At 40.3% G+C, this 26748-nt stretch overlaps 1 protein-coding gene and 1 long non-coding RNA gene across 3 annotated transcripts in view; one reads left to right on the forward strand and one right to left on the reverse strand.

Annotated features, from left to right (window-relative positions):
- The first annotated feature begins 11278 nt into the window (after window positions 1-11278).
- The window catches only part of pld1b (phospholipase D1b), a 48469-nt gene continuing 32999 nt past the window's right edge, over window positions 11279-26748 (forward strand). The window contains exon 1 of one of the 2 annotated variants that reach the window (XM_044176060.1): window positions 11279-11424. The gene's annotated coding sequence lies outside the window, so the exon portion shown is untranslated. Of the gene's footprint in view, window positions 11425-23986; window positions 24317-26748 lie in introns of those variants that run through there. The other variant, XM_044176059.1, reaches the window with a different exon arrangement.
- Window positions 14017-16446, reverse strand: LOC122866423. Its single transcript, XR_006375702.1, has 3 exons — window positions 16071-16446; window positions 15332-15566; window positions 14017-14579 (listed from the first exon to the last, which is right to left on the reverse strand). It is a non-coding gene; the product is annotated as an uncharacterized LOC122866423 (long non-coding RNA).

A 26748-nucleotide genomic window follows, 5' to 3' on the forward strand; every position in this document is an offset into this window, starting at 1 on the left:
TGATGCTGGAAATAGCTCAAACTATCTTCAGAATTACGAAAGCAGCAATAATAGTGAAATTCATCTGGATTCCTGCACATACAGGGGTAGAGGGAAATGAACTGGCAGACAAGTATGCAAAAGATGCAACTAAGAATGTAAATATGACTGTAAATTATAGTAAGGCTGAAGTTAAACACAAAGTAGAAATGAAAAGGAAATGGCAGGAAATTTGGAACAGGGAAACTAAAAGGTAGACGTTACTATAGTATCCAGAAGAAAGTAGGAGAAATGAGGGGAACCAGTAGAACAAAAGAAGAAGACATAATGTCTTCTTCTTTTGATCTACTGGGCTGGACTGGACCTCGAGGATGAGGTTTGGGCATACTGGTCTTAATAACACAGTAAGATAACTGGTAAACATGGGACGGGTCTGTGTGAGTACTGTAACACACAGCAAACAGCAGAACATGTAATTATCAGCTGTCCAAGGTAGGAGCAGGAAAGACAGATGCTGAAAAACAGACTGGGAAGACAGCGCATCACGATTGGAATAAAGGAGTTACTGAACTCAGGGCATGTGGGGCAAGATTTAGGTTTGGAAAAGACAGGCCTTTGAAGAAGACTACAGGGTCGGCATAAGACCAGTCTGATCCACACTCCACTTCAGAAGGTGGCGGTAAAGCACCAAAAGCTGTTTGCCAACCGCCATAAAACATCAGAAGAAGCAGCAGCATCAGCAGAAGAAGCTAAAGAAGAACTTCGTGCAACTTTAACTGGAAAAAAGTTTGCATCACTGCCCCTGCGTCCGTACGCCCCCCCCCATATTTAGACACAAAGCCTAAAAAGAGACACGAACAACAACTGATTGCAGGCAGCTGGTCAGCAGAAACAGATGCACTGAGCAGGAAGTTGTAGAATTAAATTTTCCTGTTGGCCCTTTGTTTTACAGCAGCACACTGTCAGACTGCAGCAGGCCTCTAGTTGCTCTCACAGACTGTTTGCAATCTGTAATCGCTCTGATCAATATTTATTCCAAACTGTGACGGGACGTCCTTTTGTGAGGCAGGACATTTTCTTTAACGGAGGGCGACGCCCTGATATCTAAGCCAGGTAGCCCAGATTACTGCACAAGACCTCACCTTTACTGAACTCAGGATATATTACTTTCCCTCCGGACAATGACATTTAAGATCAGTCAGCAGTGCATGCTGTGCTGCTGTCGCCGATAAATAAGGTGATCAAACAACGGATCGATAATTCAGTTTCTGTTTCTGTGTCGGGCCTTTACACGCCTCTCCTCTTTGTTTTTATCCCTTATTTATTGAATTCGCTCTCACCTTATTTGTCTGTGTATCTGAGATGTAAACGGCTCACTCACCTCCTCTGGCAGGAGTCACAGTCCTGAGAAAACTGCAGACCAGCATCCACACGGACCAGTGGGCCATCCTGGTTTCTCCACATCAAAACTGGGATACGAGGATCCAGTTCCCCCTGCTGGCTGTAACAAAGATCCTCCATGGTCGCTGCAGACTTCCTGGGACAGCTGTGCTTTCTTGGGGTTGTTTTGTTACAACCAAAGTCTGTCCAATGATTTATCGTAAGGACGATGAGACACAACAGCACCTCTTGATAGACTGCTACAGAGCTCCAGAGGTCTGGACCAGCTTGAAAGGACTGTCATGCACGGACTCCTTCAAGAGAAAATGCCTCCGAAACAAAAAGAACTGTTCCAGCTCATCACCTGCATTGTGTGCGTGAAACTTTGGAGAGCCAGACGTGCCATGGTTTTAAATCAGACATGGTGGTGAAACATGTGCTGGCTGGTCTGAGAACTACTGATAAAAGACTAATACTTCCCTGGAACATACTGGACTTTTTAAAGATCTTATTTCTCTGTGCACTTTATTGCTTGGCTCCTCGTGTTGGCAAACACTTTTATCACTTTGTGTTATTTTTAATATTCATGTATAATATGTATTGAAGTATCTATGTTGTGCTTTTGTATTGAACTTGTTGAAACTTAATAAGAAAAGTAGGTGCTCTCAGAAGAAATGTAGACAGTTTGACCTCTAAACCAGCTGAAAATCCCTTCAACATGCAGAACTGTTCTACACTGTGATGTGTAGAGAAAGCAGAGAGCAGCTCCTCGTCTCTGATTGGCTAATAGCCAAAAAGATGCAGGTTAAGGCAGAATAAGTAGTATTTTTTCCGATTTGTCCATCAGTGGAGCATCCTCGTTTTCCAGAGGAAACTCCAGACCAGCAGGGCGCAGTGGGCTAGCTCTTTGAAGGGAGCCGGATCTTATGGCTCCCTCCCTTTCCTGCTCTTCATTTAGTCCCACTTCTGTTACTTTCTTATCTGTTGCAATAAATAAATATGCTAATAAGATTCTTCATCTGCAATGCACTGAAATATTCTGTCATACTGACGGTTAAAAAGTGGGATGTGTCGAGAATAACTGTCCTAGTTGTATAACAAAAACAACACTTCTAATGAAATAGTATGGTCAATAAATAATTACACAATGAAACAAAACATTTCTGCTCTAATCGGCTCTCAGACGGAAGCCGGCTCGTCTCAAAAGTCTACAAACAATACGTTGTGATGGAGCTAATGGGCTACTAGGTAATGTTTTTTGAGTTTAGCCTACTTTTATATAAAGTAATAAATTGGCTCCATCTTTACCAGCTGCAACACATTAATGCATCACTAATTATAATCCAAGGCTGCAAACAGGTAGCAGGCAGGCAAGACAGCACCAACATAGCAGCCAGGACAAACTGACAAAGCCAGGACACAGACTTAAATACACTCAGGTGAGGGGGACAACGAGACACAGGTGAAAACAATCAAAGACAGGAAGCAAAACTAAAAGACACATGAGGGAAGGATACTATTTCAAAATAAAACAGGAAATGACTGAACACAAACCCTCAAACCATGACACTTTTACGTAAGTAAGATTTGAGTGCGGGACTTTTACTTGTAACAGAGTATTTTTACACTGGCATTGTTATGTTTACTTAAGTGAAAGATCTTCTTCCACCACTGGAAAATACTGTGCTGAACTGTGATGTTTTTCTGTCTAGCTGCTGGATTAATGTGATTTATGATCGTCACAGCATATTCCAGTAAACTCTTCCTCTGTGGTGCTCGGTAATCCTCCAGCCAGAGTGATTTAAATCTCTGCAGGTGGAGTTTAATGGGGAGATAAGTGAGCTGAATATTGTACTAATAAACACCTTCATTCTCTCCGCGTCTCTCCACATCTCTTTTAATTTCCCTGCTGGGAGGTTTGCTCCTGTTATCATCAAGTGCTCTACTTATGTTCAATGTCATTTGACTTAGTGGAAGTTTTTTGCCATTTTCCAGTGTTTCTTTTATCATTTTGTTTCCTAAAAATAAAATCAGTAAAACCTTCATAATGTGAGTTGAAGATTGTTAATCTGTTCAAATTTGTCTCACCAGTACCATTTACCATTCACTAATCTGCAGCAGGAGCAAACTGCCTCCCAGGGAACCATTTCAGCTCATGAAGTCAGTCAGTGCCCTCGCTGTGATACAGAAGAGAGCAGGAACTAACCAACATCCTGCGGCTGGATTTATTTCTGACAGGTGATGAAACTGTTATGTTGGGCTCAAGCACTGAGCCTCACAGAAACTGAACAATCGCATGTGATCAAACCGATGTAATTTCAACCACATGCGTGACACGTACTTTGGGGCAAAATATTGCTCATTTCTAAAGCATTGGAAGTCTGTAGAATTAAAGGTTTAGTTACAAAGTGATTTTGGAAACACTCCGCTACCTGAAATTCACCAGGAAAATATTCACGATTCTGTCCTCATAAATGAACTATTTCATGAGCAGGTGTTTTAAAACGACGCCTCAAATTAAACCAACATTATGTAAAAAAAAAAATCTACATTCGAAAACAAACAAATGTCCAGGGAATTCTCACTTATTCCAAGACGAGACTTAAAGCGCTGCTGTTGCTGCTACAGAGTGTCTGGACTCGGGTCAGTTCATCTTTAAAAATGTTATTTTAGGTTTTGGTCCTGGTGAGAGCTCTGTTGGAAACAACATAATCTGATTTTATTTGTGGCCTCCAAATGAAAATGTATACAAAGTGGCTGCAGCGAAATAAAACACATTGCTAGAAGATTGTGTGGTTAAAATAATGGTGGATAATTTATATATATATATATTTAGCTTGTCTTTTCATTGTTTCATATTGGCAAGAAATTGCAATAGAGATAATGAAAATATTATATTAATAATATTTGAGATCCCCTATTTAGCATTTTAAAGCACCATATAAACATTTAATAAATGGTTTATAACACACTGTAATGTAATCATAAGCAGGACATTTAAGTGTTTTAATGTGTGTGTATTAGTGTACAGTATTTTTCAACAATATAGCTGTTAACAAATACATTATTAAACACTTAGTGTGCTGTATAACATTTATTAAATGTTTGTAGACTGCTTATGAATGCTAAAAAAGAGGACTTAAGGTAAAGTGTTACCATTATACCAAAATCCCGGATAAGCTCATGGATGACTGAACTGCAACTGTCAACAAAATCAATTGTATGGAGAAACTGACTTTTACCTTAAGACTACAATATGAACAATATGTAAAATACTGGAAGATTTGGCTATATATGTGTGTGTATAAGTCATGTCCATGTTTGTTTGTTTTTAATCAACTTTTGGAGTTGTCTTCTGATGCCCATTTAAGACATTTAACCAAGATCAGGCCGTTCCTTTCCTCTGCAGATCTAGAAAAAGCGTTTCTCTCCTCCAGACTTCACTATCACAACGCACTTTATTCTGGCATCAGCAGGCAAAACAGCCAAAGACGACAACTTACACAAAACGCTACTGCCGGGCTTTTAACACGTCCTAAGAGAAGTGACCACATCACACCAATTCTTGCTGCCTTTCACTGGTTTCCTGCCAGGGTTAAAATTGACTTCAAGGTTTCCTAGCTTGTTTTTAAAGCCTCCTGCTTATTATCTGCTAACTCCCTATGATCCTGATGATCCACGACGACTGATCCTGCAGCAGGGCCCTACTAACGCCTCCTAGATCTTGACTTGTCATTAACAGCTGTGGAAAACTCAGTATCTTCTTAAAACTCACTTTTATCTCATAGCTTTTCTTAACTGAAGGTATTTGTTACATTTATTTAAATTATTTTGTCTTGTTTTATATCTTATGGTTTGGATTTCATTTACTTTTATTAGTTTCTATTGTAAAGCACTTTGTACTTTTGTTTTAAAAGGTGCTATGTAAATAAAGTTATTATTATTATAACCCACTTATTTTGTTTAAAAATGTCAATAAAAATAAAGTTGCGAATAGAAACATCATGGTTTGTTTAAATGTAACACCATGTAAATGAGTATAGATGAAAGTTGTGCTCCACTCTCCTGGACTTATACGAACTCTGAAGGAAAAAATAACCTGTGATACGTCAGGAAGAGAAATGCTATGATGATTTTTTTTAAATTTTAGACTTTTGTTCAGTGAACAGTCAAGTCAGCTAGTCATTTTTATTCATATAACCCAAAATCACAAATCACAATTTGCCTCAAGGGGCTCTCAGTCATCTGAAGCCATCACTTGGCCTCTATTAATGGTCTTTACGTGCTGTTTGTTAACAAATAAAATACAAAATGTATGTTTTTTTAAAGTTGACGACCCTGTTGTGGCAGAAGTTCCTGCTGATCAGCTGGGCGTAGAAGCAGCTCAGGCTCTGTCCATGAACCAGACAAACAGGATCCCAAACAGCGGTGGTGGAAGAAGTCCTGCACTCTGATTTTCTACTGCAGTAACAGTAGCAAAACCACAGTGTAGAAATAATAATGATAATAATAAAAGTACAAAAGCATTAGCGTCAAAATCTACTTAAAATATCAAAAGTAAATGTGTTATTTTATTAAACTACACTTATTGACGCATTAATATGTTCATCACTTTAATGTTGCAGCCAGGAAAGGCGGGGCTTATTTAGCTTGTGAATCTCTCCCAATAAAGTCTGATCTGATCTTAACCTAGAATAATACATCCTCTTCTCTCAGCAGCACCTGCAGCGCTCAGGAATGACTGGTTGCTCTGGAACGCACACACACCTGTATCACCTGCATCACCTGCATCACCTGCATCACCTGTATCACCTGCATCTATGACCTGCAGGTTATTGGAGGGGAACTGTTGCTAACATCTGAAAAGTGTGACGCTTTTTCAAAGAATTTTAAGAAGACACAGAATAATAGTCTTTTAGAAACTAGATAATCTATTTTATATCAGGATAATGACTGTGGTGTTTCAATCACATGAACATAAGTTATAGAGTTCACTGTTCAATATTTATAAAGAAAGGTGCATGACGGTATAAAATTAAGTATATGTCTCAAGATAGCCACTGAACTGCTTGTGTGTGTGTGTGTGTGTGTGTGGTGGAAGAGAAATATTTAACCTTTTTCCTGCAGTCACAACTTGAAATGACAATTTAAAAATAGAGGAAGCAGCGATACATCGCCAAAATAAAAGCAGTCAGCGATGTCAAACGCAAACTCAGACAATCTTCCAGGCAGGGACTTGTGTTGCTTTCATGCTTGCATGGATTATCTTCTGTAAAATTAATTACCTCCTGAACATTAGTGTATCTTTAATGTTAACGTCCAGTGGTGGAAGAAGTAGTCAGATACCACACCTCAATACCACAGTGTAGAAACACTGATACATATAATATATAATATAATATATTTCAGAATAATATATATTATATTATTGGCTTCTAATTATTGTTCATCACTAATGTTGCAGCTGGTAAAGATGGAGTTTATTTGCTGCTGAATTTTCCTTCCGAGGATCAATAAAGGTTGATCTTAGCCTATAAAAATATATCATCATTTATCTGTTTGTTATATTTTTTTAAAATAAAAAATCTGAATCTGCATGGAGAAATAAAACTCACCTGGAAGAAAACATGGATGCTTTTAGTCCTTTTTAGAACATGGGGTAGTGGTGCACTTCAGCCTCTTGTGGAAATTAGTATTACAACAACAACAAACACAGAAAAATTAGCCTTTTTCACAGATAAAAAGAAACTTAGAAAAATGATCCTGACAAAAACTTTTTTGTTCTTAAGTCAGAAACACAGGAGAGAAAAGTGTTTAGATCAGACGAACAGTTGTTTTCTCACTTGCCTCGCAGGATTTCCGAACTTCATCCTTCAGTTTATCAGAAAAATTCGAATTCAAAATGTACATGTACAATATTTCCCTCTAAGATCTGGTGGCGTAGAAGTATAAAGCTGCATAAAATGGAAATATGAGGTAAAGTACAAGTATCTCGAATATGTAGCCTACTTAAGTACAATACTTGAGTAAATGTAGAAATACCATATTGTGGAAATATTTCAATACATTGGAGTTGTACTTAAGTACAAGTAGTATTATCAGTAAAACATACTTAAGTAGTAACTAAAGCTGTCAGATAAAAAGTGCAATAAAGAGTACTATATTCCTTCTGGGATGTAGTGGAGTAGAAGTATAAAGTAGAAGTACATTTCACTACTATAAAACACAATATATCACCACAGTATATCACGTATCGCCAGTAGTAAAACAGTGTTTGCATTATTTTGCCGTGAACATGTTATCAGTCTCTGCAGCTGAAGAGTTTCAGCTCTGAGCAGCTGAAAATGTAAATGAGAACCTGAGGTGATGTAACCACAAAATAAGATTAGAAAGACACACCTTTCAGCAGCTGGTCCAATAATCATGAAGCTGAGGATCCGTCTATTAACACACCGCAGGTTTGTTATGATTATTTGTTTATTATCTGCGTGCAGCTGGGTTCGTTAGTCTCACTGCTCTTTTAATGTTGCACGATTCCCTTCGACACCTTTGTTCCCGCTGTGTGTGTGGGAGTACTGTACACGAGCATGTACATAATGTGTGTCAGTGTTTGCGCAGTGTGTTCATGTAAACAGATGCCTTCAGGGCTCTGATGGGTCTGTGTGTGAGTTTGTGTGTGTGTGTGTGTGTGTGTGTGTGTGTGTGGGGTGTTTGAATGTGAGATAGCAGAGAGGTTTAACTGCCTCTCTGCAGTGATGATGGCAGCTGTATATCCAGGAGGAGGCTGCAGATGTGGCTCAAAGGGGGCAGGTCTGTCCACCTGTCCGTCCACCTGTCCGTCCACCTGTCCGTCCACCTGTCCTGTCCACCTGTCTGTCCACCTGTCCGTCCACCTGTCTGTCCACCTGTCTGTCCACCTGTCTGTCCGCAGGGCAGTAACCACCATTTTACACATACTGAGTTCTGCATGTAGCTTTTATGGATAAGAAGAGTTTTTATCTGGTTTGTTTAGAATAACACCGACAATTATATTTGAATATTACCAGACACATTTTTATGAGACGGAAAAAGACATTTTTAAATGCTGATGTCACTCAAAGATCAGATACTGTTATGGGCTGAGTGTGATTCCAAATGTTCAAAACTTATATAGAAGTGTGCATTGTTTGTTGTTTCTTTGCAGTGGTGGAAGAAGTACTCAGATCTTCTAATTAACTAAAAGTAGCAGTACTATAGTGTATTCCAAATTCTACTTAAGTATCAGCACCAAGTTTTACTTAAAGTACCAAAGTACTCATTACTGTCTGCTGTATGGTGCAGATCAGAAAAATGTATATTATAATGCCCATGCAGATAAACAATAATAATAAAAAGAAGTGGCATGTCATGTTACTATTGTACATTTTACCAAATGCTGTTGCACCTTAATATTATTGCATGTTATATACAGATGTTTACAGATGTTGTGTGTGTAGAAATACTATTCCAGTTGTTAGTCCTGTGGTGTGGAGAGTTGTGGAGTTCAGTTCAATGATGCCTCTGGGGTAAAAGCTGCTTTTGAGCCTGGAAGTGCGGGTCTTTACGGCCCTGTAGCAGCAGAAGATGATCGGGGGGAGCTGCATCCTCCACAACGCTGCTGGCTCTGCGGAGGGCTGTGTCGATGACTCTCTGGAGAGCTCTTCCGTCCGCCGCTGAACAGTTAATACAGTATGTTAGTACACTCTCTGCAGAGCAGTGGTAGACGCACACGAGAAGCTTCAGGTTGGTTTTCCTTAGAGCAGTGGACTTGATTGTCCATGTGAGGTCCTCTGTGATGTGGGTTCTTAGAAACTTGAAGCTGGAAATTGCAATGCAATGTAGCAATTAATAATGTTATTAGTTGTGTTTGAAAAGTCAAAATATCTGCTGTGAAAAAAGGTATATTCAACTTTAATGTACATTCACTTTAATTTCCCCATGCAATAATGACCACATGCCCCCAGTGTGGAAACCACTGATATATGTATTCTTTCAACTATACAACAGAAAAAAGCTGTTTTCCTGTTCTGTTTCCTTCTGTTGTCGACCACAGGATATGAGACATCTGAAATTGTTGGTTGATACAGTCACTGATTGTTACCCTGGGAGATTACTGCAGCACATCTGATCTCCAGAAATTGTGAGTTACATGGTAAGAGGATGTTAAAACTTCCACATCACCAAGGATATAACCGAAGTGAGGTCAAACACAGGATACTGGAGTAATTTAAACCATGTACTGCCTTTCTGCTTCTCTGTCTTCTCTCTTCTTTCTCTCCGACCGACCTCCCACATATAAACACAAAACTCCTGACACATTGATTATGTGGTTCAGCTGATTCCAGCCCTGCAGAGAAAGAAAGGTTTGTGTGTTTGACTGTGTGTATGTGAATGCCTGTATGTGTGTGCATAAACCCCAGACTGGTAAGATTCCTACATCAAAATGCAACCAAAAATCATTGTAATATTCCTACAGGGACTTAAAGTTAGTCACAGTCACAAGTTCACAGTGTTTCCCATCATCTCCTATGACGCCACCGTGGCATTTCTTTACATTTCTACGGGTTTGCTGTTATACACGCACGTTATTTCTCTAAACAGATGATATATTAACTATGTTTCTGTTCTGTTAAAGAAGCTACAGAGGTTTCCAGGCGTGGTTTAGCAGAGGAAGCCGCTGGTTGTGATCATCTGCGTCAAGTTAGAGAAAGAAAGCAAGTGCACCCGGAAGTAAGGCCATTTGCCCTTCAAAATAAACATGTTAATTTCAAGTTCAAGTTCAGTGAAATGCTTGTGTCATCCTTTGTTTACATAAATAAATACAGACCATCCATACAATAACATTTAAAGCCCACATAACCGTATACTCACTGTACTCACATGTAACATTGCACACGTACCGCTGTATTTACAAAAAGTGATCAGTGCATGTGGGAGCTGCCTGTGGAGACTGTGATTAAATTCAATCAAAATGTAATTATCTTAATGTCCGATCTTTATGATCATTGTGTATTTTCATTTCTAGTTTATTTGTATTATTATAGTTAACGTGCATTAAAACAAACACACAGTGTCACAAACAGAATAGTAGTTTTTAAAAACAGTGAAGTACACTGAAAATGCAAGTCACATTCAGTGTGGGGCCCCGTGTCATTGTTAAGGTATATGCAGTGCAGTAATTTGCGTAATGCTTGCTGTAAGTTGTTAAAATATTAGGGGGAAAGTAATTTGGCTTCATGTTTAATGCAGATTAAAGACAGCGGGCCGTTCTTTGTATATATCTGATGTATAGTGTATACACATTATTCATATCATACCTCCAGCTGTTTATTCTGTATATAATTTCTCACTATTGTTATTACTTGTACGTATACCTGCACTTTATATCTTGCCTACTGTAACTGCTGCACATGTTCATACTGTATTTATCTTAGCACATTCATATCTACCCCTTACTGTTTATTCTGTTTACACATGTGTACATCACTCTGCACGTTACTGCTTTTTGCACTTCGATGCTAAACTTCATTTCGTTGTCTCAGTACTTGTGCAATGGCAATAAAGTTGAATCTAATGTAAAAAAAAAAAAAAAAGTTCACTGTCAAGTCAATTTTATTTATATAGCCCAAAGTCAGATTTGTCTCAGAGGGCTTTACAAGCAATACAACATACACATCCGCTGTCCTAAGGAATACTTAACAATCAATAAATCAATCAATAGGAGAGAAACCTCAGGAAAAACAACAGATGAGATACCAAATATTCCCTGTTATTTTTTACCGAATATTATATGTACATAGCGTATAATAGTTAAAAATCAAATGTAAAAAAAAACAAACAATAAAATTAGGCTTCCCTTGTCAATGTGGAGGAGATAAACCTAACCCTCTGGAGCCACTAAAAAGTGATTTTATTTTGAAAGTCACAGGAAGTCCTGTTGTTAGTCATTGTTGCTTCCTTCACCGATCTGGAAGACTTGGTCAGAGGTTCCCCGCGCCTTCGCAGACTCAAGCCAGCAGCCGCTGTCGCTTCAGGTCACATCAGGAGGTAAGGCACACACTCACTGCATTTTACTGTTTAACAGCGCGGTTACTCCCTCATCACTCACTGTGTGTGTGTGTGTGTGTGTGTGTGTGTGTTTGGGGATTTAACCCGCTCAGTGTCTGGTAAAGTTGCTCGCGTTGTTGCGGCGCAGGTGCGTAACAGCGTAATTAGTGGTAATTTGCCATTGCGCGTAAAGTTTGCGCGTAATTGTGAGGCAGTGACGCGAAACAGCGGCGGTGACGCGGTGTTGTTGTGGGAGTCTTTTGGCATGCGAAGGCATCCGTCCTCTGCAGTGGTCGGGCAGAGCATCCTGGTGTGTTGTGCGCTGGATTGCAGTGGCCAGATCAGCCATGTGTTACGGTGCGGGGAGCCAAACCCTGGCCCGGAGGCAGGCTCAGGAGGGTTTCCTGAGGACGATGAGAACTGGTGAGACCAGTACGGAGGAGTGTGCCAGCAGCATGGTGTGTCACTCTGCTGGCCTGTCACAGCTCGCTTCTTCCTTTTTCACTCCTCGATAGATTGCAGTTAAACAAAAACCACTTCCTCCAAATCAGCCAGTCCATCACACAGCTTACCCCCCCTCCCCTCCTACACACACCGCACCACCAGCACCAACAACAACACCTCATCAAACCCAGTGTGAGCACCTACAGTAGTGTTTTGCAGGTTGATGTTGTACCTTTTTGTATTTAAAAACCGTCACTCTGCCTGTATCAGCGCGTGCAGGCTTGTTTGCTTGCTCAGTTTGCTTTCCCTCACACTTGAGTAAATGTTTCCTTCTTTACTTAATGTCTGTTTCTACATGGTCACTCTACAGTGAGAAGTAAGTTGAGATTTCACCACTAACCGAGAGTGTCGTCTTAGTGCAGCAAGTGTTGCAGTGTGAGAAGAGAAACCCTGAACTCGTTGCACAACACAATATACTGAGAAGTGCTTATAATATTTAGTCTACCCTCATTGATGAAAAGATGTGTGCATTTGTTTTAGCTAGCTGTACCTACAAACTGGTAAATCAGTGTATATTGCATAAATGTTACAGTTTGAACACAAAAATAGAAAACAGCGCACTAGTTACCAAATGAGCAATTTCAGACTCACATTTGGTTCCTTGCGACTCTTTCTCTTTCTCACCTTCACTGAAAGGTTATTTAGCGATCATTTTGGAGATGCTAAGCTACAAAATGCCATCTAGGGTTTCTCCCTGAAAATGTTATTATTACATTTTTAGCTGATGTGATAAATCACCCACATCCTGACACTTCTTATCTGATCAATTTAGTCATTGACAGCCTAAACTGTGGTCACACTTATTAAATGTGTAAAATAGCATTTCAGCGCTTAATATTCTATTTCATAAACATGTCTTTATTGTTAATGATGTTAGAGGAGGTGGTCTTTGTTTCCTGAGAATCCCGAAAAGAAGAGTAACTACGTTAGTATGGTTTGACTTGCTTGTGAGTAGTGATGCATCTGGTTTTAGGCAACAGACAGAAACAGTCACTAGGGTTGTTTGCTTCTTAAACTCCAGTTAATGGTATCAAATGAACGTGACTGCCCACAGAGGCAACTGCAAACAAGTGTTGGTTTTACCAGGTAGGCCTCTTAGGCGTTAAGCAGCTAACGAGACAGTAAAAGTGTTTGTTTGGCTTGTACAAAAAGCCAAACCAACACTCGAGGACTTGCACGCTTTCCTCTCACCTGTAGCTCAGAAGCACAGAGGTCAGGAAGGGAGCTTTTCCCACTTTCGACCTCCCGCCTCCCGACATAAAGGAATGTCGTTAGAGTTGAGAAGTGAAGAGGAGCAGCTCTGGAAGTATTTTTCCCCACTGTAAATTTCCATTGAGACATTTTATTTTATCGTTGTCCTTAATCCTGCAATAACTATTTTTTGGCCTCTATGGGGCAACGGAAACAAGTTAGTGAACACAACATTGACTCATCATCATCATCATCATCTTTTCAGTTGATATGTTGAACTTGTTAGCAAACAGTTGCTTATTTCCACATCCAGCAGTTACGGAGCAACGTGATCCTTCATCAGGAGGCGAGTTTGTGTCACCTGATGAATGTAAATACAGTCTTCTCTCCGTTAGCTCTGTGTTCGGTCTCCAGCAGCTCCTGAGGGGAACATCTGGCTCTTCAGCTGCTAAACGCTCCACCATGTTCAGCAGCTGCTCTCTGGCTGTGTCTGCCTGCTGTTTGCTGCTGAGCAGGTAGCGTTCAGCGGCTTTTTGCAGCTTCTTCTCTGGAAACGACGCTCTGAGAGCTGAGAGGGAACCAGAACAGCGAAGTTGTGGCCGGACAGATAAACAACGAGCTGAAAAACCGAGGAGAGCTGCAGGTTCAGCACTACGAGACACAAGTCACATTGTCGCATTGTCATTTGATGCATTATTATGAAAATATAATTTTAAAGCCGTTTTAATGTTCCTCAGTGTAGAAACTCTGGAGTCTTGTAGGTAATTTAACAACACCATAGCCATCAGTTTGAAATATTTCAACTTTGTTTCTGCGAAATCATGTTTTTTTCCTGTTGGTTTGGTTGAAGAACGCTTTTCTTTACTGAATCTTTCAAAATTGGCACGTAATCTGAAATTGAACTGGTTTAAGATGCTGAATATTTTAGATTTTTACAAAGTGTAATCTTCAGCTTCTGCCTGTGGCTAGCAGTGCTTGCAACAGAATTTTAAGCTCTGTGATGTTTCTTCCTGAAATGCACGTTGGGAGTCGTAGTTGACTTCTCGCCTTCAGTTTTTATATCCACAAAAAAAACTTTTCATTGATATTTTTGTTTTTATCAATGAACCAGATTTTCTTACACAGTGGTTCATCTTTTCTACTGATGATTCAGACCAGGAGAGTTTCATGACCATCCATCTGTCAGTCAGCTAACGTTGTCTATGAGAACATGAGCCTGACTTTTACTTCAGGACGCCCAAAATAACTCCTACTTTAGGCAACTCTGTTAGAGCTCCATCTTGTCATGTGGGTCTGCAGAAAGTGCCTTTTAGTTGTGTCGAAACGCCGCCGTCGTCCAAGATGTGTCATGCAAGACTTGCAGGGTAACGTGGCTCGTTTGGGGTCATGAAGCGGCATGAAGCGGCTGTTGTAACACCACTGTTACTGTATGTGACGGACAGGAAGTCTAGACGGGAAGTCTGAGGAAAGAGAGGATGAAGGAAGAAAAAGGAACATTTTCATTTCCACTCTTTTCCTCTTGAATGAATTAAGGAGGGCAAAGTTGACTTACTTGCTTAGAGAGTGACTAATGGGCTTTGTTCTGGTATTGTTGTGCACAGGTGCATACTGTGTGTGTGTGTGTGTGTGTGTTTGATTATATATTCATGTAATGGCTCTTCAAGCAAAGGCAGTCCACAGCATGGGAGTGCTTAATTGACTTTATGGGTGTGCGTGCTTTTGTACCCAACACACACACACACACACACACACACACACACACACACACACACACACACACACACACACACACACACATACACACACTGATAGGGCAAGCAGAGCTCAAGGGACAGTGGGTGCGGTGGGTGAGGTCCAGCCTTTAATCAGTGTTGTTAGCAGTGAAATGCCATGACACACAGACCGACAATAAGACCCGACAACAGCAACAGACACTGCGACTCAAATAACAGCTCATAAAATGTCTGCACGATTTAACCTCGTGAAAGGAGAAGCCTCTGACAACGTCTTGTCTTTGCCAAAATGCGTGAATGGTGCCTATTGTCTACATGGCCAAACGTGTGGACACCTGAACATGACACCACATGTGATTGTGACATCATGGGCATTCACGTTCTGCTACAACAGCCTCCACTAAAATACAGGAAGTGGTACATCAGGTGGGGTTACATATCCTTTCTCTGCTTATGGAGAAAGGTTGATTCTCACTTACTAAAGTACGTGGCCAAATGTATGTGGACAGTATGTGGGAAGACTTTCCTCCAGATGTTGGACCTGCTGCAGGGATTTGCTTCCATTCAGACAGCAGAGCATCAGTGAGGTCCAGCACTGATGCTGGGGATCAGGTCTGGCTCTCAGTCAGTGTCCCAGTTCATCCCAAAGCTGTTGGATGGGGTTGAGGTCAGGACTCTGTGCAGACCGGTCTAGTTCTTCCACTGGAAGCTGGACTTTGTGCACGGGGACATTATCATGTTAAAACAGGAGAGAGACAAAAACTATTATATAAAAAAAATCATTTTAGCATTAAGATTTCTCTTCTTTGGAACTAGGAAGACCAAACCAGGAAAAACAGAACCAGACCAAAATGTGGACTGATGTGTCCATATACACATAAGTCCCGGAGTTGCCATGTTTGCGTCGGTATAGCTGTAGCCTGAAGATGATTTCACCTGTATTTCTTGTCAGTCCTTGAATTTTAATTTGAATTTAACACCTTTTATGGTAATTGAAAAATCTTTGGAAGCACCCGCAACACCAACAAAAACAAAACAATAACTCAACAGTTGATGGGTAGAAAGTGGATTGTTTTGGACAGTGAAGGGAAACTACAAGAGACACAAATCTTAATACTTGTTCACTCACCAAAATGCAAAGTTCATATTTCCATAACTTCCCCAAAATGCACTAAAATGCTGCTGAAATGTAATAACAGAGGAGGAAAAGAAGCTTACTTCTCAGTGGTACACAAACACAAAGTGACTGTGGATCAGGGGCTAAAGAGATTATTGTGTAACCAAAAGGTTACAGGTTTGATCTTCACTGCAGCCGCGTGTCGAGTTGAATTAGCTCTCAGTAACGCGCTGAAGCCCTTCCCGCTGGATAAAAGCATCTCTCACACTTGTCTTCATCATATCAGGATCTGAAGTGGCTGCGGTTACATGAGCTTTTCAGAAGAAATAAATTCCCATGAAAGTATTTACAGCATGCGATCATTTATTAAATGGCAGGATAACGTGTCTGTTTACATTTCTTCACACGTCAGTAAACAGAAGGAAGTTCAGACAATTTATTGAACCCAGCACTCCGCCATGAGCAAACGTTTTAACAATGAGAGACCTGCCTCAAGCTCTTGACACAGTCATTATTCTACTGCTGTGCTTTTTTTAACCAAAGCAACAGGTTTATTGTTGCTGCATCACTGATGGATTTTAAAACTTATTCTGCCTATTTTAAACTTACAAGTCCGACATGCATGAGCACCGAACAACAGGACGTGCTGGTTCAGATTATTACTGTGGTTGTTGTGGGAAAAAATGTTTTTATAGGCTGATCTGATATGAGAAGATATCGATCTCCTCAGCAACTTGAAATTGGCAAGTTGAATATTTCCTAGTTTATTAAGCTGTTTCTGTGCATAAGAGATGATTGAGATTTTAAATTCATTACAGTGATCTTAGAAGTAGTGATGCATATTGCCCGATATCCGCCTTGTTGTCTCTGCAAATAAGATGACGTTCACTGATGGCAGTGAACCGTTAATGCTAACCGCTAATGGTGTAGCATCGTGGTGTTCGTTAAGGCAAGGGTTAGCTAAATCGATCACACATTGTGTTAATTTCGCCACGGTGAGACAAAACGTTTATCTTTTAAAGCGTTTTTCAGATGAAACGGACGGGTAGAGTGAGCTGCAGGCTGCAGACACTAGTGTGTTTACTCCTGCGACCACCAGCAGCCCTCGTCCCATGTCTCCTCCTGCTGAAGCACACAAACGCTGTATTTTGCACATTTATATTTCTGCAGATAAATAAATAGTTGTAGAACCAAGTGTGTGTGTGTGCGTGTGTTATGCTTGTGTTACCATATTCTCGCATGACTGAGAGCTCAACTGAACTGACTGAGAACGGATCGTTCCAGGAAGTGATTCGGTTCAGTTCGTTCACCCAGAAGATTCATTCTTTTGAATGAAGCGTTCGCGAACGACACAACACTATTTTAGTTCCTTGAAAAGTAGTTCCTGGAAATAAAAGTTCTGGGTACTTTGGGTGGAAACTCAGCTCAACTTCATCCACCAGCCATCAGATTAACATCAAGGGGTGCATGTCTGAAAGGGTCTTTTCTCACCTCCGCACCAATCACAGCGTGAAGGGGGTGTGAATGGTGGACCGTCGGTTTCAGAAAGGTGCAGAAATGTTCGGGGGTTCCCGATGCTATTTGACCATCTGCTCTGACACAGCCGAACAGTTTTAACACAAGTAAAGACTAAGACATCACATTAGTGTAAATGCCACTGTGAAGGCCAGATCATGGTTATAGTTTTTGCAATTAATATGCATTTGTTTTGATGAAATGCCAAAATCATATAAAAATCCAATGTTGCCATAAAGCAGTTATGGTCAATGCTTTGTAACACTGCCCACAATGTAACTGATAGTTACCACATAAACACATTCATATGGTCTTGTGGTATATCTCGTCAGACCGCCCAACCGCATTTTAGAAACGTTCCCAATTTATAATGAGGCATTTTTGTCCTGACTGGGAAACGAAACTGTTAGTGGAACAAAATGCTTAATGTGAATTGAGCTGGTGTGTTTGTGGTATTTCAGCAACCCTGGGAGCTTCCTCCTGTTGCTTATAATGGCTTATTTGGGATGTTGTCAGCTGAATGCCTAAAATGTCTCAGTAAATTGAGCACGTACACGGTCTGTTGTGCCACTGGTCTGGCTGGTGAAAAGCATCTGAATTGAGTCGTGTTGTCGCGAGTCAGGAGATTACAATCATCTGATGAAAAACAAGATGTTCTCCAGTGCAACACAACAAGAGGAGTCTTAAAAATGTGATCAGTCACTGAAAGGGCCGGATGGAAATCCTGACCCCCACACACACACACACACACACACACACACACATTTACAGTGCAAAAAAGAAGAAGTGTGTTGCAAACTGGCAGTCAGTCTGCATTCATCAAACTGTCCAGTGTTGCTAAAAATGACAAGACACCGGTCAGGAAGCTGGTTTAGAAACTGCAGCCGAACTTCAGTATTTAGTTCACACTGGAAATGTAAAGCTTGTACTAAATACTACAGCACACAGTACACAATATAGGAAACCACCGAAGGAAACTTTACATGCAGGATCTTTTTTTTTTCTCAAAGCAGAGCTGTTCTGCTTACTCTTACTTTGACCTCAGTATGTTCAGCTGTAATAAGAACAAGGAACAAGCTATTTAAGAGTCTACAGTCATGCTAGCAGCTCTGTACTGAGGCACAGCGGTGCTTTGAGCTAAAGGCTAATGTCAGTATGGGAACATGCTCACAATGACAATGCTAAGATGCTGATGTTGAGCAGGTGTAATGTTTACCATGGTCACCATCATAGTTTAGCTTGTTGGCATGCTAACATTTGCTATTAGCACTAAACAAAGTACAGCTGAGGCTGATGGGAATGTCATTTGTTTTGCAGGTGTTTGGTCACAGGCCAAAGTATTTTGACCCGATGATGGCGCTAGATGAAAAATCGGAGGCTCAAAGTTTTTTCGATTCATCCCGATGAACATGAATGTCTGAACCAAATTTCATCGCAATCCATCCAATAGTTGTTGAGATGTTTTCCTTTAAAACCAATGAAGTCATGGTGGCTCTAGAGGAAAAGTCAAGGTATCATCATAATCAGTAGGATTCATGTTCTGGGCACCATGGATATCTGTACCTAATCCATCCAGTAGATGTTGGCATATTTCACAGGATGAGTGAAAGCTTTAACCTGCTGGTGGCGCTTGAGGAAACGTCAGTGGATCACCAAAGTCATCAGGCTTCATCCTCTGGGGGCCGTGAAATGTCTGTACAAAATTTCATAGCAAATAGTCAAATAGTTGTTGAAATATTTCAGTGTGGACCAAAGTGGAGGACTGACTGCCATCCCTGGAGCCAGCATGGCTAAAAAATAAACAAAAACAGCAACTCTTCATTTCATGAGTCTGTAATGTTCTGATCATTTTCAAGAAGATTCCCAGTAAGAACTCTGTAATGAGCAAGAATGTCCTTGAAAGAAAAGCCAAACCCACGTCACTATTTATTTATTATTCTCTATGTGCGTTGAATTGTTTGCTTGCCTGTAGACAATCGTCACATTTTGCATGTTTAGCTGACCTGCTGACTAAAGGTAACGCTAGCATTGACTTTTAATTAATTAATTGAAAATGTACCAACTGAACACTCTGTTTTCACTATATAATTAGTACCAAATTACAGTTAAGTTCTTTGAGGAAATGTCTTGGAAATTATTAGGAATTTACCTGTTAAAATATAGCGTTACCAAAAATGAGTATTGGATTGGCAGAAACTCGACATTAGACTGAGTAATCCTAAAATATTGTAGTTTTCCTGATGATGAAAACAATAGTTGGAAGTAGTTGATGTTTATGTAGGAGGCTGAAAGAGCGTTGTGTTTTTCCTCCACCACATTTTAGAGATAAATATTGTACTTTTTACTCCACTACATTTATCTGACAGCTGGAGGTCCTGGTTAGTTTTCAAATTCTGATTTTACATTTAACATGAGATAGGGGGTTTGTATTTTTTTGTTTTTGATAGGAAGGGTAGTCTAAAGTTTTTTTTTTTTGGAAAGCAGGGGAGGGTCTCCCCACTCCATTTTTGTACAGTCCCTTAGATAATAAAGAGTGACCCACCTTCAGGTCTTTATCATGTCAGTATTATGCCTTAGTGGTGCATGTCCCCAACACATTTCCAATTCAATGAGTACACACCGACACATACTGAACCAGGAGCTTTTGGGGTAGTTGCCCACTTGCCTGCTTGGTGATCCCGTTGCTGAGGACCTGCGTGGTAATTGAGTGTTTCTTCCACCACTAGGATTATTAATTATCTGTGCAAAATCATAGTAAATATGATTACACTGCAATATATTATTACACAGTAAATGGTTCATGCAGTTGACAGAGCTGACCACTAGGTGTCAGTGTCACACAATGTCTTTACTGTTGTTTTCAAGCGTAATTGCTCATCTGCCACTAACCCCGAGACCTTTCTGCTGTCGCTCAGGTCAAGACTAATGTTTTTTAAGGGATTTGAGGGGCTCCATAAGTCGTTGTGTAATCATGACTCAGTTTCTTCTCCACGTGTGTGTTTTTCTCTGAGTCACGTTGACACTGGCTTCCTGCCATCCTGCAGCAGTGGCACAATACCGCTCATCTATCGGGATGAAAACCTGTTTGTTCTGGAGGTAAATCACCTCCACCCTGAAGATGCCCTGATTTCCAAAGATGAAATATGCAGCGCTTTGGAGTAAAAGTGACCCCTGTTAACTGAAAAACAATCCAAAAGAAAAGTATGTTTATGTTCTGTTTTTTTAAGACCATTTTGAGTTGTGATGCCTTGGTTTGATCCTCTAAACTTTAAATATAATGTAGCTCAAGTTGAATTTCCCCCCTAATTATTGACAAAGCAGCTGCTCTCTGCTACACACCTGGGCAGATTATCCGGGATCAATCATTAAGATGCTGGTTAAGAATAATGGTGGAGCTGACTGCCACATAATGAGCGGCCTTACAAAGACGAGCTGATGCACAGTATTGATCGGGAGCAGGAAATGGCAGAGTGCTGTAGGGTAGTTATAATGCTTTCACTGTCTGCAGCAGCTTAACTCGCTTTGCAAAATGTACTTCGAGAACATGCACCTTTTATTATACCAAGTGCTGCTTGTCTCATGTAAGTTCACGTATTCATTTACAGTCATTTTTGGTGTGTGCGATTTGTTTTTGGGGTCGTTTTTTTGTCATACTCTGCTTTTAAAAGAAGGTCAATACAAAATATTATTTTTTTTTAGGGCCTTGCAGTTTGTCCAGTCAAAACTACTCTGTTGACTACTATAACTTCCATATTTTAAAAAAACTGGAATGTTTTCCCAGATGGGGAAGTTATTTCACATGGCCGTGTGAAGTTTGCCACCTCTGGGAGAAAGTTTTGCAAGATATCAGAACTGGGTGCAGCCTAAAAACGAGCCTCTCATTCATATAAGTCACATTTGTTTAGTGCTAAATGTGCATGTCCCCCTCAGCATGAATTGAAATAACTTTGGTGACCCCTTAACTTCATCTAGCGCCATCATCAGGTCAAAATTTTAATTTGTCCAATACTTTTGGTTTAGGACCAAATACCTGCAAAACATTTCCCATCAGCCTCAGCTGTACTTTGTGTTCAGTGCTAATTAGCAAATGCTAGAATGCTAAGACGCTAAAATAAGATAGTGAACATGGTAAACATTATACCTGCTAAATATCAGCGTGTTAGCATTGTCATTGTGAGCATGTTAGCATGCTGATGTTAGCAATTAGCTGGAGAATTATGGAGCCCAGGAGGATTCAAGGTAGCAAAATCTTAATAGATCCTTCCCTCAAAATGGTAATTTGTGCCTTCAAGTTACAAATTATTCAGTCTAATAATACATTTGTGTGCTCACTATACTTAAACTGTGCATTTGATTAATTCATTAAGATGAATTCATTTGTTTCCTTGAGTTTGTAGTGTAAAGTTATCAGCTTCTCTTGATGTGCCCTCTGTCCCTCGACACTCCTATGGACCGCTAGGACCTAAAATAGTTTTATTGTGATCTTGGACTGATATACATAATGTTAAACACAACACTGTGTTCTCTTTCACAGTCATTAAACATTTTACTGGAGAACAGATTGTTTCACCCTAAGGCTTTAATGATACGTCATCCACCTCATTAAAAATCAATTTCAAAGTTTTGGAGCACTTCATGGTTTTGGGTGGATGCACAGAAGAGACGGAAGGAAAATTAAGTAGTTTGAGGGCACAGTTCAGTAATTTGAGGGTGTTAACTATTAATCAGAGAGACTGAAATACTAAAGTGAAGGAAAGAAACAAGTATACCAAGTGCATAGATTAGATATTTTAAGAAATTATTTGTAGTTTGAGTTTGAACTACTTTCCCCCGTGACACCTATTGTACCAGACTCCATAGAGAAATGTTGCAGTTTAGGCAGAGATCCTGATTCAGACAGCTTTAAGCACAATCAGTGTTACTCATTTTATCCCCTTGAGCTATATTGTGAAATGTGGGTGGGAGTCTGAATGCTGCGGTCCTTCTCTGGAATGTCAACAATGAGTCATGTCGGCTGCTCGTCTCGGGGCGGGGAGCCGCTCGCCTATATGAAATTCACACTGGTTCAGCCAGTTTCCAAAAACAACATTTACTCAAAGAAATATTCAGCCTGTGCAGGTGTGTGTCATGAACTTGTTACTGATTCCACTGTGTTAAACCCACTTTTGTGTTTCTTCTCATACTTGGACATCCTCGGAGGAGTCTGTAGCCTTTATAACCTCATGCATGTTGTCAGGAGAATTAATTCATCCGTGACCTCTACTGGAAATCACATGAACTGCAACAAATAAGCTCCATGCCTCTTGAATTTGGTGAATTTGGTCTTTAAATGCAACTACTTGTTTGAGTAATTTTTCAAGTAAAAATACCAAACACTTTCTGGTTTCAGCTTGTTGAATGTGAGGATTTGCTGCCCTCCTTTGTCTTATATGATAGTAAACTACATATCTTTTGGTTTTGCAGAGTTGAACGGACAAAACAAGCAATTTGAAGACGTCTCCTTAAGCTTTAGAAAATTGTAATGGGCATTTTTCACTATTTTCTGACTAAATGATTAATGAATTAATGAATTAATCTAGAAAATAATCAGCAGATTATTTGCTCGTTAGTTGCATCCCTAGTTTTAAAGGAATAGTTTGCTATTTTTGGAAATATGCCTATTTGCTTTTTTACATAGACTTAGATGAGAAGATCGATTACTTCTTAGATCCCGGCCCGAGCCCTTTGCTGCATGTCATCCCCTCTCTCTTTTCTGTCTCTCTTCACCATCGCTGTCAAATAAAGCGGAAACAGCAAACAAATCATCTTCAAAAAAAAAAAAAGAAAGCAAATAAGCATATTTCCCTAAATGTTGATGTATTCTTTTAGTAGGTTTAGAATCGTGTTATCATATATAAAGTTTCAGTGATTGGTAGATCTGCCAAAATCAACTTTCTAAATTTTGCAATTTTGCAGTGTTGTGTTTATCTTGTACTCTGGCTGTGAGGCGCCATGATGAAGACTGAATCGGGTCTGCAACTAACAGTTATTTTCATTATTGATTCATTTGCCGCTTATTTCCTCAATTAATCGTTTGGTCCCTAAAATTTCAGAAAACAGTGAACAATGCCCGTGCATTTGCTCACAGTCACGTCTTCAGATTTCTTGTGTTGTTTGACCAACAGTCGAAAACCCAAATATATTCAGGTTTAGTATCACATAAGCCAAAGAAAAGCTACAAATCCTCATGTTTTTAGAAGCTAGAGCGAGAAAATGTTTGGTACTTTTGTTTGAAAAATTAAACGATTAATCGATTATCTAAATAGTCGCAGATTAATTTTCTGTTGATCAACGAATCGATTAGTTGAGATTGAATTGGAAAGTTTCTTGAAATGGCACACAGCCCCTTTAACACAGACAGGTGCCCCAAACAGGAAGTCCCTCCCCCCCTTCTCATTGGCTGTCTCTGGGCTCCTGAATGCCCATTCAGGCCAATCGCATGTCCTCCCTCCCAGTCACGTCCTGCCCGGCTGAATCTTCTCGTCGTCTGTCTGCATCTGCTGCACTCTGCTCTCAACCTCCCAGACTGTCTGTCACAGCTCTGTGAATGTGTGTGAGTGTGTGTGTGTGTGCGTGAGTGTGTGTGTGAGTGTTGTAGAGAGACGGGGAGAGTGTGTGTGAGGAGATTTAAGGAGAGACTAGAGAAAAGACACTGCAGAGGAGGAGAGCAGTGGCTTCTTGGTTTGTTTTTTGAGGAAGTTTGTTTCCTGACGGAGAGACAGTTTAGGGAAGTGAAGACTTAATGATGATGATGATGATGATGATGGGCTTCCCTCAGCCCCTGCGGGCTCAGGTCAGTGGATGCCGTCACTGTACAGCTGAAGTGTGTGTGTGTGTGTGTGTGTGTGTGTATTTGAGTGTGTGTGTTCCAAGAAAAGGAAATTCATGCTCCTCCGGCTATTGTATTATACAGTGTTCTCAGCCTATTGGTTGTTTCCAGTTTCCAGGCTAGCTGTGTGTGTGTGTGTGTGTGTGTGTGTGTGTGTGTGTGTGTGTGTGTGTGTGCTGCCAAATGTTACTGCAAGGAACTGTTATTTCAATTATCAATCAAGTTATTAAGTTTTTCGATTAGTCTTCTAGACTGTAAAATATCAAAAATAACAATAAATGTCATCACAAGTTCTCACAGCCCAAAGTAAAATATACAAATTCCTTATTTTTAGAGTTCGACCAATAGTTCATTTTTGAGGCCGATACAGATATTGATAATAGAGATTTAAAATAAACAATGATACATTGGCAAACATAAAACATACCAAACATTTCTGATAAGGATCAGGGCTGTCTCTTATTAAAAATTCAAACTACCGTTCAATCTGTAAAGATGTTTTAAATTAGAACTTAAACAGCGTATAAATGCAACAAGCTGTGTCTTGTACTCCAAAATGCACTGTTGCGTTACCCCCCTTTTTTTGGCAGATTTAGTGTCAAAGTGAACGGGTCAAGTGCTGAAATGCTCCACATGTAGACCGTCTTTTCTGCCCACAGACTTATGAATGACTTTTTGCTTGTTTTCTGCGATGTGCGTTGTATTCTTGACATTGTTTTTTGGTTTTGTGTTTAGGTGCATTACTTATGATTGGCCTTTTATTTTTTTACCTGATCAATTGTATACACATTTAGTGGCCAGGTGTGTTTGTCTCTCAGACATACGCAAAACAGATTTATTAATTAGGATCTCTGATTCATCACTCAGTATTGTCCTGGTATTTTCCGTTCAGTGAAATGTGATCGGATGCCCAGTGGAGTCTGGATAGTATCATTCATATCTTCTCTGCTGTGACGAGTCTGACTCGTGTCTCTTTTGTTATTTGTCCCTGTGCATCGGTGACCAAACTAGTTTCCCCTCTGTGGATTATAGAGTAATAGTTATCTGATCTAATTGAAGTTGTCGGTTTGCAGAAGCAAGAGGAAGATTTCAGTGAGAGAGAGAGAGAGAGAGAGAGAAAGTTACAGAAGGTAACAAAAAGAGGAAGAAATTGGATTTTGTGTGTGAATCAGCCTGATTGCATGGGTTTTTTGAGTGTGTGTGTGTGTGAGGACTCAACAGCCTGCCACCTGGCTGGCGAGTGATGCAGTGGGGGGGTGGTGGTCCACACTGTACCCAATTAATGTGAGTGCTCGCTGGGCTGGGCTTAATGCACACACACAAGCCAACCGCTGCCTGCATTAATCATCTTAAAATATTTTTTGCTATTTCCAAAGTCAATAACGAAACTTCCTCTTATGATTTCAGTCACGTATATTTAACGCAGGTCATGTCCTCAGAAAATATCCTTAAATACAAAGGATTTATCTTGAAAGCTCCATTAATCTATATATTTATATTAACATTGAATCAGATGCCTCTGTGTAATTTCAATGGGGTCAGCTGTAGTTCTGAACCAACAGAGGCTTCTCACCAACTCTGCAGCTGAGATATTTAGCGAGTTGTCGGGCATTGTTTTGCTTGTGAGGCACATTTCCTGTCTGGTTCTGTCTCTGTGTTTCCAGCAGCTGCAGACCGCTGTTTTCATCAAGTAATCTCGGACAAACCTGCTGCACACGAGCTGCTCACCAGCAAACAGCAGACACACGCAGTTAGCGGCTAGCTGGTGAAGAAAGGGGAGCACTTAGCAGCTAAAGAGCCAGATATGTTTCTCAGGAGTTGGTGGAGACCAAACCAGAGCTAACAGAGTGAATATTAGCATTCATCAGGTGGACACAGTCCAGCGGCATGTTTCTCTGTGTCTGCTGGATGTGATCAGACAACTGTTTGCTAACGTGTCTTCTGTCCCCGCCAAGTGGATGAACATGTATTAATTCAGCTTTAAAGGTACCGTGTGGGGTTTTTAACCACTAGCAGTGCTATGGAGAAACGTTTTAATGAGTCTGTTTTGTTTGTTTCGTGCACACATAAGGAAATGCACCAGCACGCTGGTGAAGCTATGCACATTCCTGCTAACGGTTTCACATTATTCCGCTGAGCGACAATTGGTGGCTGCGTAGAAGTAATGCGCCAGCAAAAGGCAGAGAAGAAGATGACTGAATTTTCAAACAATTGGCTTTGCAAGTTTTTTATGTGGAAGGAAGTAGATTTAACACATCGCTGTTTGGTGAGTAACTGAATGTAAACAGAAACTTTGTTTACATAAAAACACCACAGGGTACCTTTAAGTGCAAAGATTACCATTAAGTCAGTTTTTGATGGATAAATATCCTCAGCAAAGGAAAAACTCTAAAGGC

The sequence above is a fragment of the Siniperca chuatsi genome, linkage group LG19 (assembly GCF_020085105.1).
Source record: "Siniperca chuatsi isolate FFG_IHB_CAS linkage group LG19, ASM2008510v1, whole genome shotgun sequence".
NCBI classification, from domain to species: Eukaryota; Metazoa; Chordata; class Actinopteri; order Centrarchiformes; family Sinipercidae; genus Siniperca; species Siniperca chuatsi.